Consider the following 14,442-nt stretch of genomic DNA (forward strand, 5'->3'; position numbering starts at 1 on the left):
GTGTGAATAATACTAGTTGTAAAAATTGTGGAGGGGGCTGCGAGGTGGCTCAGTAAAGGTCTCTACTACTAACCACATAAAGAAGCAGGGGCACACTCTCTATGACCATAGTGTGTGTGTGTTTGCATGTGTGTGTGCATGTGTGTGCATGTGTGTGTATGTGTGTATACATGTGTGTATGTGTTGTATGTGTGTTTGTGTGTCTGTGTATGTGTGTGTACACATTTGGATGTGTGTGGATGTATTGTGTGTTTGTGTGTGTGGATGTGTGTGTACACATTTGGATGTGTGTGTGTGTGTCTGTGTGTGTTAGGGAAAGGAAAGAGAAAGATGGATTCCTAGAGCTCATTGGCCAGACAGCCTTGTCAAATTGATGGTCTCCAAGTTCAGTGAGAAACCCTAAATTAGAAGAAAAAAAGATGGGGATGAGGATGGTAGCAGGTAGTTTTCATTCCTGCACGAGGCAGGTAAAGACAGGTGGATCTCTGTGAGTTTAAGGCCAGTTTGGGCTTCAAAGCAAGTTCTAGGCCAGCAAGAGCTACACAGTGAGACCTTCTCTTTCTTTCCCCCATGTACTATGTACAGAATATATAGTCACATGCACATACACATATATTACAGATTTATTAAGGAAGATACCCAACACTGACTTCTGGCCTTCACATGCATGCACGTCTACTTACACATGCACCTGAACACAAATGCACACACATCGATATGTATACATACACACACGCACAGTGTGATAACGATAAAATGAAGTTATTTTATGGGATGGCAAAATAAATTAAAAAAATAAGTTGTATGGTATATAATATCATTGATAAAATAATTACTAAATATATAACAACTACCTCACATGAAAACTTAATAAACTAGTTTCCAGCAGAGATAAAACTTCAAGACATGTTTTTCTTATTTAGAATGTGTATAGCCATGGACCATGATGTAGGCTGATAGAGCCAATGCATAGTAAACCACGGAGTTCAAGCCACGGAACGCATAGGAGGCATAGACTTCCGCTGCTCCTGATAAAATAGGTCTCAGATATTGCATTCAATAATTAGATGACATGACTAGTCATGTAACTGGCCCTACAATTATCACTATAGTATCAAACTGAGGAAAAGGCAACATCCCTGTGGGTGCCAGAAGCAAGGCGTTTATTTCTGACCATCCTCTGTCCTTCAGTTTCTTGCTTCCTTTTCTCCTTCCAGAGGGACTGATAGAAACCGGAAGTGCTCCTTCTCTGCCCCACCAAGGGGCATCACAGAAACTCCGTTCTTCCATGGCCGTCATTTCACTCCTCAGGGCTTCTGTGCTGTGGTGGGGAGGGAAGAGTGCTACATTTGGGATTGAGACTCTGAACAGACAGGTTTTTACTGAGCTTCCTCAGGCTGTTACCAGAGGATCACACGCTGATTTTGTTCAACCCTAATTTTACCCAGCTGCCTACTCGGGCAGTTTTTATTGGGTCTCTTCCCGTGTCGTGTAAAGCTCTGATTACACAAATCAGTTAACTATCACCCTTCTGATGAGTCAGGGGCAGGATCCCACCTTTCTCCCCTTACATTAGTCAGCCTTGCTTATGTAATTTCCCCATTTATCGCTCTCTGTGCTGATAAGGGTCTGACGCTGCCTTCAGTGGAAAATGTTAACATGGTCCGCAAGTGGGTAGGGCGGTAGGACACTATCACCTCTGTAAGTCCTATGTCTTGCATTCAGCCAAACAGACGGAAGGCAGGAAGCTCACTTGCCTCTGTCTAATTATCTCTAGATCATTTGTATATTGGGAAGTATCTTCTGGTGTCCACACCCCAGAGTAAGCACCCCAAAAGGAAGCAAAGTGAGTGCTACAATAAAGTAATAGGTTTTTAATTACTAACAAGCAATGGTTTTACATATTCATTGTGCACAGGGCGATATTTCAATATACAAATTCGGCGTACACAGATCAGTTCAGGATATTTAATGTCTTCATGTATATTTTATTTTAAAACATTTTAAATTGAAATATATAATGACATTACTTTCCCTTTTCCATTTCCTCCCTCCTGCCCCTCTTGATGCCTTACACTGACATTGACAGCTTCTTTTATTATTATTATTATTATTATTATTATTATTATTATTATTATTATTATTATTATTATTACAAATATATTTATTTATTATTTTTATATTTTCAAACCAAGACTCAGAGTCTACTCTACCCTTAAAGAAAGAATGTTAAAACTCTTTGGGATGCTCTTTAGATTTACAACAACTATTCTGTGGGTTTCCCTTGATTCCCTGTCATTTTGACATGTGATTGATAAGTACAGTAGGGTTGAGATTTTAAAGGACAGTGAGAGTATACAGAGCTCATGAAAGTTAGCTGTTAGGCAACAGGCAAGCTGAAAGGGGACGGACTGGAGTGCCAAACTCGTAAAAGATGGAGAAGTAGGAGAGTCTGCACTCCTTCCTAAGTGCTTGATAAAGCAGCTTTATTAGGAATTAAATGTTAAACCAGAAGCAGAGAATCAGTATAACCCTAGAAAAAAGATACAGGGCCTCACATCCAAAAAAAAGGGGCCCAGGGGATTAACTGTCATCAGAGGCGTGGTCTGACCAAGCTGTCCATAGAAATCACGGAAGTAGGGAGACTTGCTCTTCAAACGTCTTAAAGAAACAGGTCAAACACTTATTAGTCTTGCTAATCAGCTGTGATTGAGTTGTCCAAAAAATGTTTTGTTGTTATTTATTTTGGAGAGGGGTTCTGTATGTATGTTTTTTTTCCCTCCCATTTGTCTCTGGATTTTACGGTTAGGTGTTCATTTCTTGGTATGCTCTGGAATTCTTCTAGGCTCTTGTTTTTCCCCATGATTGTACCTTTGGGAACAGGGGCAGAAGTGAGTAGGAGGAGAGCCGAACAAAGGGAGACTGACCTGCCCCCCTCCAGCTGAGACTGGCAGGGGATGGATGAATTATGTGTAGGCACCGTGTTACAAAAACCTTTTGATATCAGGAAGTAAACAATGATAACAGTGAATAAATAAACACAGGGGAAGTCTGTAAAGTGAGAAATAGATATTCCCAATAGGAAGGTTCAATGGCACCAATCTAGAAAATAATGTGGCTGAGCTGTTTGGTTGTTTTTCTAAGGGTCTTGCTAAGGCTATCTAGGTTGGCCTCCAACTTGCAGTCCTCCAGTGTCAGCACCTAGATGCTGGGATTATGCCTAGCAAAGATAAACAATGTGATTTCAAACTCTCTTCTTCTCAGTTTGACTTAAATGTGGGATGCAGAGAGAAACAGAACGAGCATCAATGATAAGAATATGCCTTTTGGATGGCCCGATGATCAGTTTTTGAAGTGAGAAAATGTATGCATGCTTTTAACCTATAAAGACATGGATATTATAAACCAATGATGAAGAAGAAGTGGACTGAGCTAAGATGTGAATAATGAAAATGTAGATTCCAGCTTCTGCTGGGTGGACCCCAGCGCATTGGCTTTTCCTGCAAATGCTTTCCTCTGCAGGCTGAGAACCTTGCGCAGGACTTTGTTTGTGGGTCTGTTAGCAGAGATTTAGTGCATAAAGGTGTCCAGTGGGAGGTAAGATCTATTTTTGTGGTGGTAAAGCATTATTGTTGGCATGCCTTAATTGTGTTTGCAGTAAAATTGAAGGCCATTACAGGAGTGGGAAATCAGCTGAACGATCATAAATAATTGGTCAAATGAGAGGCTCTGCAGCCCAGTCGGCAAGATCGGTTTTTTTGTGGTCATTGGTTCTTAGGGAGTGCCTACTGGGTGCCTAGCATGAAGGAAGCAAAGGCCATGACTCAGAGGGAATTAAGGGGCCAGATTTTCTCGGGGCTCCTGAAATGCCTGGTTCCTTTGTGTCCATTACTATTGCTGAGATAACCTTCAAGATTACAGGTTGCCCCACCCCTAAGCCCTCTTTTCTCCCTAGTCATCTGAAAAACGTAATCTCCCTTAATACACACACACACACACACACACACACACACACACACACACACACACACACGCTCTTAGCTTCAGTGTGAGACTATTTTTGCCTTTCAACACCACTCCTGGGATGCCTCAGTCTTTGGGCATTTGACCTTGAGTTTTTGCCCAGGACATAAGAATCACTGCATATCTTACCTTTGGCTTTGAACACAACACAACCAGTACCTCCCAGCTGGCAATCACTTTCTGTGCTCCTGTTTCCAGCCTCACACCGATCTGCCCTTTCATCTCATTGTATTCAGTCCACACTTCCACATGCTCCAGGTCCTGCTGCCTCGCCCAGAGCTATCCTGTTGGTTCTCAGTGAGGAGAAACAAGTTTCCATTTTGTTTAAGTCTGTCTTTTGGGAGGGTCTTTGTTATTCCCTTGAGCGGTGGGATTCTGCCTCATTCAAGGTTGATCTACATTTTAAGTGCTAGGTAGGCATTAGCCACTGCGTGTCTTACGTATGTTCGCTCACGTAATACCCACTATAACAAATGCATTTATTATTTCTACTTTGCTAAAGGACAAGTTGATCCTGGAGAAGATGACTTGGCTCTGGTGTCACAAGTAGGAAGTAGCAACCTGAGCTTTCCTGCTGGGAAGTGGAAAGCAAGCCTGTGGAAGAGGAGGCAGAGAGTGAGCTATCAGTAGGAGCTGCAGGGCAGTCCGACACACCTTAATTTTTCTTTAGTTGGGGTTGTATATTGAAGAGCGCACATGTCTTCTTTAATCCAGAAGAAACACACACACAGTCTGCTTTCATATAAATAATTCTGCCAACGTACTTTTCCATGTTATTGGAGCTTTCCATGTGCTAGAATATAAATATATGTTCATATTCGTGTGCATGTGTGTGTGTGCACACGCGTGTGCCACTCTCATTGTACAAACAGGGATCTGGCAGCTCAGTATGGGCTTCTATTTCAAATGGAAGATGCTTCAAGAACCTTTTCCCAACACCCCCTGTAGGCTAGGAAGGACAAGTTCAGGAGATGGTGTATTTTTTGAAAAAAGGAGATGATCTTTTTGAAAAAAAAAGAATTTCAGAAGACTGCGGAAAATATTACAAATGCAAACGATATCATCCATATCTGCCATGAGAGTCATATAATCCGAGTTAATCCTAAACTAATCCCAGCTAAGCCTAAAGGCAAGAGCTGTTATCCTGTCGCAGATTAGGAAACCAAGGCATAGAAAGGTTAAAAGGTTTTCTAAAGGTCACACAGTGGAGAGCCTGTCTATCTACCCGAGACTGGAGAGTACCCTATTATCCATGTTCCAGTATGAGTTAACTTATTGTGTCAATTCATATTTTATTTACTGTATTTTCTATAGGACAAGATCAAAGGTGGTATGTTAATTACAACAAGGACAGAAGGTCAAAGGTGTTCTTACCATTTCATTTCTGAAAGAGGTAAAAGCTATCTGACTATGATTTAGTTAAATGAAATCTAGATGGCAAGCCTGACTATCATCCAGTGTTGGAAAGTAGCAAATTACACGCAAGAAATACAAGGAGAACCAAAGTAAAATGTGAAATGAAACACTCAAAAAGGGGAAACGGGACACCTGCTAGGAAGGGAACGCCTTCTGTGTACCTAATTCGAAGTCTGGAGTAGGAGCTATGAGATGGGGCAGCTGAGGCACATTGGCACCACACAGTAGTGTGAAGAGAGAAAAGATGCAAGATCCAGCCTAGCCTGGGGAGAGGCAGGTTCACACCTCAAGCTTCCTGTTTCCTCTTCCTCTGCTCTTGTGGATCTATCCTGGCGTGTGAACGTTCCCTGGGGAGTTAGTTTGCATTTGGCTAGAGCAAGGGATTTTCCAGTTCTATGCTTTAATAAGAACTTTGAATAGTATCCCTAATTTTTAAGAAATTCATTCTGACTGCATGCAGTGTGTGCTTCCAGAGACTCAGGAAGTCTCCACAGTTTTCACTGAACACATTGTAATGAGTAGGAGGCATATGTGTGTGTGTGCATGCCTACATTTATGTGTATGTGTGCACTATGCATGTGTATGTGTGTATATATTTAGTGTGTGTGTATGTGCATGTATGCACATGTCTGTGTGTGTTTATGTGTACATATGTGTGCATATGAATGCATGTATATGTATGTGAAGGCTTGTGTGTGATTTCAGCCTTATCTCAGCAAGAAACTATTTGAAGATGGAGCGTTGTTGTCAGTTCACTGGGCCTTAGTGAGCCAAAGCTCTTCACTGCACACTCTGCTGCTTCTGTGTTCTAGCTCGCCAAGTCATTAATAGGTCTGGACCAGATAATTAAAAACAATAGATGGTGCTCAGAAAACTAGGTTTTCTTGGCTTGACATGTGTATCATGTAATTGCTAAAATGTACTGTAAAAGTTTGAATTTTACCACCCATAAACCTTAGGTCCATGTCAACAAAAGCCCAAAACAAAAAAGGAAACCGGTAGAAAATGACTACTTATAAGTTGCAAGGCACTGAAAAGAATTAGGAATAACTATCTTGTTAAGTCATTCTGTAGTTAAAAATTATGTAGGTCCACATTTTTCTAAGTTTACTCCATAAAAGTAAAAAGTTATATATTTAGAGCTCTGCTGTTTGGAGCACTCGGGGGTGGGGGGGGTGGGGGGGGACTACGGGCTTCTGGAAGACACACAATTATTCAAGCACAATTATAAACTCCATGAGTCCCTAAAGCAGTGTCAAGTCTAAATGTCATTCGCCAGATCATTCTCCAAATGGATCTTTTTCATGAATGATTTTATCTTAGAATCCTTTTCATTAATGGGTTCAGTTGAAAGTATCATTAAGTTATAACTTCATTAAATATGACTGCCAAGCATCATAGCTTGCTTAGTCTAGCCTGCTTTAAGTGGCCCAAGAACACTTCCATTAGCTGAGGGTTGGACCAAATCATCTAACACAACACCTGTATCATATAAACTGCCGAATGTCTCATGAACTGATTGAGCCCCTGTATTTATCAAATACTGTAAGAGCAGGGTACTCTAAAGGAGCAATTGTTACTCTAAGGACTTTGAGTGTGTAGAGGGTGGGAGCTGGGGAGGGTGAGAGCTGGGGAGGGTGGGAGCTGGGGAGGGTGAGAGCTGGGGAGGGTGAGAGCTGGGGAGGGTGAGAGCTGGGGAGGGTGGGAGCTGGGGAGGGTGAGAGCTGGGGAGGGTGAGAGCTGGGGAGGGTGAGAGCTGGGGAGGGTGGGAGCTGGGGAGGGTGAGAGCTGGGGAGGGTGAGAGCTGGGGAGGGTGGCTGGCTGCCTCTGTCTTATTATTGACAGAGAGTATCATGCTACATATTGCTAGCCAGAGAAAGTATTAAAATTAAAAGTGTGGAGAACGGTTCCCACCGAGTGTGTATTTCTGTCTTGGCATTGTGAAGTTGAAAAGTAAAACAACAACAAACATTTCCTAAAACCATATGGCAAACTGCTAGAAAGTTGGAGACAATTGGTACTGCTAAGCTGAATTTGGGGACAAGGACGAAGATATAGAGGGCAGCAGGTGGGGTTTGGGAGTCCCAAGAGCTACCAGGTAGGCTTTTCTAATGTCCCTTGTCCCTTCTGTCATCCAATTCCATACTGTAAAAACTTTGGACTCAGTTTTAGAAGCTCTCCTTCCTCAGGCCTGTCCTATATACCCTACCTAAATTTTGTAGTCTTACTGTTATTGCTTTTGCCCTAACTCCTAGCATCCATCAAAAAGGGTTGTAAATAAATGTCTTTTATCTTATTTCTTGTTTGTGCAGGCTTAATTATAGTCAATAGCCACTTATGGAGTCAGTTAGGCATTGTATCTGTTCATTTACTCTACTACCAAATATTACCGACAGACAGCTGAAACAATAGACTCATTTTTCTCGAAGTTCTAGAGGATGACAATCCATGACTAGGTTCCTGCCATGGTAGTTCAGGCACTGGGGTATACATTGGCCACCATCTTACTTTAGAGTCCTACAGCCTCTTCTCCAGTGTCTACAGAGACAGAGTTTTGTCATCTCTTTCTATTCTTATAAAGACACTATTCCCATCACAAGGCACTCATTCTCAAATCCCCTTCCAAACCTAATTATATAACATATCCAAATTCTCCAAAAAACTATCCCCAATCCAGTTAAACTTGAGGTCAGAGCTTCAACAAAAGAACTGGGGCAGTGGCACAATTTAGTGCAAACTAAGCAATTTCAAATGTCTCAATCTAACACTTTCCTATGAAATTAATACATATTCATACAATGGATTTAAAATAGTAGAACATATGAAAGTAAAAATAGTTCCACCACCCGGAAGCAAATTGTCACTACATTTGATACTTTTACATGAGTGCATTTTCCACCCCGACACTGGGCTCATGACACCGAGGTTTCCTTTTTTGATGTAACATTAATCCTGGAACAATTTTCCATGACACTGGAGTGATAGTAAACATTTTAAATGGCAGTGATGCATTTCCAGCACACACATACTTTTATCTGCATCTCCTACTTTTAAAACTACAGATTCATAGAAATTGGGTTGCTAGGTCAAAGCGTGTTTTAAAATTCCACACCAAAAGCTTTATTATAAATGGCTTCTTAGGAATTTATCAATTTCTGTTTTATCACTAGTTTTTACTTAATTTTTAGTAATTTGAAAAGTCAGTTTATCCAGTTGCTTATAGCAATCCCATCTCTTTTTTTCCTCCTGAGTCATATCCCATTCCAAATTAGTCTCCAGATTTCTTGACAGGTATAAACATGATTGTATTTCTGGCCTGACATTTACTTCCCAATGTGCCTAAGTCTAAAGAATGCTTCATTGGTTTTCCTGTAATCTTTTAAAAAGCAGTGAATTATGTTTATGTATATGTGTGTGCCTGAGTGTATGTATGTGCAGCTCATGTGTTCGGGAGTCCGAAGAGGCCAGAAGAGGCATCAGATTCCTTAGGACTGGAGTTACAGATGATTGTGAGCTGCTGTGTGGGTGCTAGGGACCAAAGTCGGGCTCTCTGCAAGAACTGTAAGTGCTCTTAACTGCTGAACCATCGTCCCCCAGCCTGAAAATCTTTTGAATACAGTTTCAATCCTCTAGTCCCCTCTTGAGTAACAATGAACCACTTATGGTCTCTAACCTTCCTATTCTATAAGTCGCTTTTCACACGCTTGCTTCTCCATCTGGGATTCTTTTCCCCACCGGGTTTTCAGCACTCACCAAGTCTGTTTATTGCGGGCGTACAGAATGGATGTGGATGCTCCATGCCTGAGCTGGGGTGCTGTTCCGATAGCATGGCTGCAGGCTTTCCTCAGCCTTGTCCCCATGCAGAGGTGTACTGGCCTTCACGCTGCCAACATGCTTGTGTGCTCTCTAAACTTCTGGGGTCCTGACATCTCTCCCGACAGTAATTTCTTCCAAAGCAGCTTTCGTTTGTTCTGCATTGATTGCTCCGCGTGAGTTGGTGTTTGTGCTGCCTTTTGATCCCCCTTGCCTGACTCTGTCTCGTCCAACAGTTCTTAGAGGCACCAGAACCTCTAACACCTATGTTTGCATATCTAGAATGGTGCTGTGGCTTTGTTGTGGCAGCTCCTGTGTGCAAATGTCGTTTGCATACCTTCTATGAAGTACTGGGTGTCAAAGTGCTTTTGAGAACACAAAAGAATGGATTGGCAGTCCACAAAAGATTGTGACAGCAAAAGACCAACTGGTGTGTTCGGAGGCCTCTGAGTTCATGATTGTATTGGGGGGGTGGCAGGGGGAAGGAGTAACAGGGAACCTGCATTCATTGGCTGAAAATATGTAATAGATCTTGCTATCCGCATGCCTAAGAATACTCTAGATAAAAAAAGTTTTATTCATTGTAGATGATTTGACTGGATGTGACTGTATTGTATTTACAAGATTTTAAATAAACCATCATCAAGTGAGAGATTTTCTAAGAGTGTAGTGACGCACAAGCACTGTTCAACATGTTATATCTGCTGTAAATCAAGTCTTTATTTATAATTTAAACTATTAATATATCACCTCTGTCTTAGCCTTGTTTGCTGATGCTGTGATAAAATACCTGACAAAATGAGGTTAAGGAGGAAGGGTTTGTTTTAGCTCAAAATTCCACTGTATAGTCTGCCATAGCTGGGAAGTCTCCGTGGCAGGAATTTGGGACAGCGAGTCACACACATAGTCAAAAGCACAGAGTGAATGCATGTGCATTTGCACTCTGTGCACCTGTTGCCTTTATATGACAGACTTGCACTGGTTTGTGATTTGTTGACTAATTGAGGGGACTGTATAATCAATTACAGATTTGATGAGTATTATGAAATGCTGCAGCCATCAGGGAATAAAGGTGATCTAAAATTCATTTGTGGAAATTTCACTTAACAAAAGTAGTAAGGGGCTGGAGAGATGGCTCAGTGGGTAAGGGCGCATGCAGCTCTTGCAGGGGACCTAAGTTCCATTCCCAGAACCCACTTCGGGAGGCTCACAGCCATCTGTTAGAATTCCAGCTCTAGGGGAATCAGACGCCCTCTTCTGGTCTCCACAGGCAGTGTACTCATATTCACAGGCATGTAGACATTAAAAAAAAAAATAGTAATAATAATAAACCGAAAGCTTAAAAACCAAACAAAGTGGTAGAGTCTAGTGTAGACAGATATGGCTTTTGTTGTTAGGAGTGCTAGCCCTTGTGTTGGAGTGTTTCAGCGATACACAATTTTCAGAATGCACGCACTTCTTCTCTCACAAAACAGCCCTTGGCATGTTTGAGGGCCACAGTACCTCTCGTATTCTCTCTTACAGACTCAGTATCTGAAGTTCATGGAGGAGCGCAGTGAGCCTCATGCATGCTTCTGTGTCTGGTAGAGTGAAGGCTGGCCCGATTCTAGATCTGCCAGTCCCCAAAGAGCCTAACAGCTTGATAGGTGAGTTTGTTGGCTGGTCTGCATTCCTTTGGTTGAAAGTAATGCACTTAATTCAGATCAACTCACAGAAGAAGGAACTCAGCTAGCCTGCTAACCAGAGAGGTAGCGTGAGGCCGAGTTATGTCCTAGGATGTTGTACCTGCCGCACTCTGTCCCTCTCTCGCCTCTGTTTGGCTTAACCCTGAGGCAGGGAAGGTGACCATAGCTGTACGCTGCTATCATCTCATAATTACTTAAAAGAAAACTTCTGTGGCAAAACACCTGAAGGGAGAGTTTTGGCTTGGGGTTGTTGTCTTCTTGGAAACAACCATTTTGTCCGACACCGCACACAGGGCTCTGGTCAGCCTTGTTTGCTGTGACCATCTCTGCTCACATTTCTACTTCTGCAGAAACAACAACAGCCAGGTCCGCCACAGCCACATGGATTACAACTTACTGTTGGAGAGAGGTCAGATATGCTTTTCGTTGTGAGGTTGTACTGGGAACAACCGAGTATGTTTACCAAGCTACTTAACAAAAATATTCAAGGAAAGTTGTGACTCAAACATTGAAAGCTAAAATGCAGAAAATATTTCTAAAGAAGAGGAGGAGGAGAGGAGAAAGAAGGAGGAGGGGGCCAAAGAAGAAAGAGAAGAAGAAGAAGGAGAAGAAGAAGAAGAAGAAGAAGAAGAAGAAGAAGAAGAAGAAGAAGAAGAAGAAAACGGGCAGAAGGATTTCCTTTTTACAATATGTAGGCAATTTTCAACTCAAAGTTGACCCAATGGTATTTTGCACAGCATCAGGACTCAAGCTATGTTTTTTATTGAGATGTTGCCTATAATGTACTTAGGGTAATGGTTTTCAAAGTCATTTTCCCTGTAAGGGCTTATTAGATAGGTTTATAGTCACAGTGCTCCCTTGCTCTGGTGTTTCAGTTACACATGTCAGTGTTTAATGCCAGGTTATACATTTGTTGCATTTCTACATTGATTCTGATGGCAAAGATGCCGCGCTGTGAGGCTCTTCTTTATGATATCTGAAGATGACATGGAGGGGTGGAGGAAGAGCTAGATGAACACCATACAAATCTGATTAACAAGGGCCGCTCTGTTCCAAAGGTCAGGTACACTCAACGAATTTGCTTAGAAATCATTTTGTTTGTTTTGTGGGCACATACATCATGAGCCTTCTAAAGGTCAAAGGAAGAGTTTGCTCTTGGATTCTAAAGCGGTCTGATTTCCATCGGCAGTGTGCTTAGTGACCTCGCTGTAGAAGCAGGACCAGTTAAGTCACACTTCCAGTTGGTGTTGCATTTTTTTCCCCCGCAGGGAAAATGCGTGGCGGCTGAAGGCAGTGCAGACGTACCATTTTCCCTAAGTGCCCTGTATTTTCAACGGGGTTCACAAGAGAGAGCTACTTCTAAGTGACGCCTGAACTGTGATTGCTGACGTCATCCACATATGCCTTCAAAGATCAGAAAGATCTTATCCAGCCATTTCTTACCTGGAAACTGGAGCAAAGGTCAGAGCAGCTAGGACTCCTGGGTCTTATTAACATTTACCTGGCAGGGTCCGAAATCTTCAGTAATTAATGTCTATTGAACCACTGTGCATGTCATAGAGAAGCGGCTCTGATCAGCATGTAGTCATCCCCACTGTTTGAAACAGATCAGTGGGCTACTTATATACACGAGCCGTTTCTTATTAGTTCTCTTAAATGTTTTCCTGCTTACCATATGTACCTTACCAAGATTAAAGGAAAAGCTCTCGGAGTATTTTGTATTCATGCTCATTAACATTCCAACGGAATAACAAACCTCCAAATGATTCATGTATGAATCAGTGAGGCATGGCTAATTACAGTTTTCAGCCACACAGCCAATAACATTCACCATGAAGTGTGGTGTCTGTTAAATACATCTCTCTGAATTTTTTTGTTGGAGAAAGAGTGGTAGGAGATAGGAAGGTTTCAAATTGCAGTTTTAAAGTGTCTAAATATTTTAGGGGATTTTTACATTATAAATATCTTTCATGTGAATATTTATCACAAACATGACATCCTGTTATCAAAACAGAAAAAAAAAAGCCCCAGAGATTTGCCTTAAAGAACAAACAAAATAAAACAGAAGCACCACCAGTCCTGAGAATGGAGCACATTTTAAAATAAAGCAGAAGAGACTTCTTGGGGCATTAGTTGATATTATTTATGATTTACATACATTTTCAAAGAATCCTTTATGTTAAATTTGGCACATAAATTTCATTTTCCTTACAAATTCACTTTTACTCTGATTCACTCTAATACAGAACCACACTTAAAAGACAAAATTCTGAAAAGTAGAGTGCATAATAAAAATTGAATGTCATATTAAAACACCAAACTTAGAAATGATTTCATAATCCATGTTAAAAATTGTTTCTGAGCCTGGAGAGGTAGCTGGATTTGAACAGTGCTTCACACACTACACACACACACACACACACACACACACACACACACACACACACACACGGACCTGGATCAGTCACTAAACACATACAAAAATTGTGTGGTGGTTCATTTTGTAATCCCTGCTGTGGTGAGGCAGGAAAGGGTTCACTCAAGCAGGTGAGAGATCGTTTCTCAAAACAGAACTAGGTGGATGCAACAGAGAAATGACACCCCTAGGATGATGTCTGGCCTTCACAGGCATGAGCACACATATACATATGAATCCCCTTACATGCAAACAGTCATGAGTACACACTAACACACACACACACACACAAAAAGTTTCTTGAAAAAAATTCTGTTACAAAAAAAAAAAAGAAAGAAAAAAATTATGTTACTCCTATCCATTGTATTAATTTATTTTATTTATTAATATCTAAGGACTACATTAATAAAAACTTTGATGTCTTCATTACAATTTTTAAATTCTTATCATTTCAGCAGTAAAAGTGATTAGTTCATGGGTAATAAAAAGAGCTCAGACATTTAGGATGGTGTACAGGGACAAGAAGGAGGCAGGCAGGCATTCTTAGCCTTACAGTTGCTCTTCAGCATCATGTGGGAGTCTCCCTGAGTTCCCCTGCCTGTGCATGCACAGACCCACAATTCTAAACAAAACAAAACAAAAATAAAAACAAAAAACTTCTTTGGAAAGCAAAAGGTTAACCTGACATTAAGTTCTCAGTGCATTTGTGTGTTCCATCTGTGGGTTGTTCTGTAGTCATGCTTGTTGCCAGGGTGTTGTTCTGTAGTCATGCTTGTTGCCAGGGTGTTGTTCTGTAGTCATGCTTGTTGCCAGGATGTTGTTCTGTAGACTTGCTTGTTGCCAGGATGTTGTCCCTGGACTATATGAGCAATGTTTACCAGATAGTATAGCACATACTTTTCTACAAACTACCAAACTTATCAGTTTCCAAAATGTATCTGTTCAAAGGCTTTATGTTTGTGCTTACAGACACCAACAAGTGTGTGTGTGTGTGTGTGTGTGTGTGTGTGTGTGTGTGTGTGTGTGTGCAATACCTGATCCCTTTAGGTTTACACAAATGGATATTATATGCCATTTGGTAACTATATC

This window comes from Acomys minous (genome assembly GCF_964271855.1).
Source record: "Acomys minous genome assembly, chromosome: 9".
In the NCBI taxonomy this organism is placed as follows: domain Eukaryota; kingdom Metazoa; phylum Chordata; class Mammalia; order Rodentia; family Muridae; genus Acomys; species Acomys minous.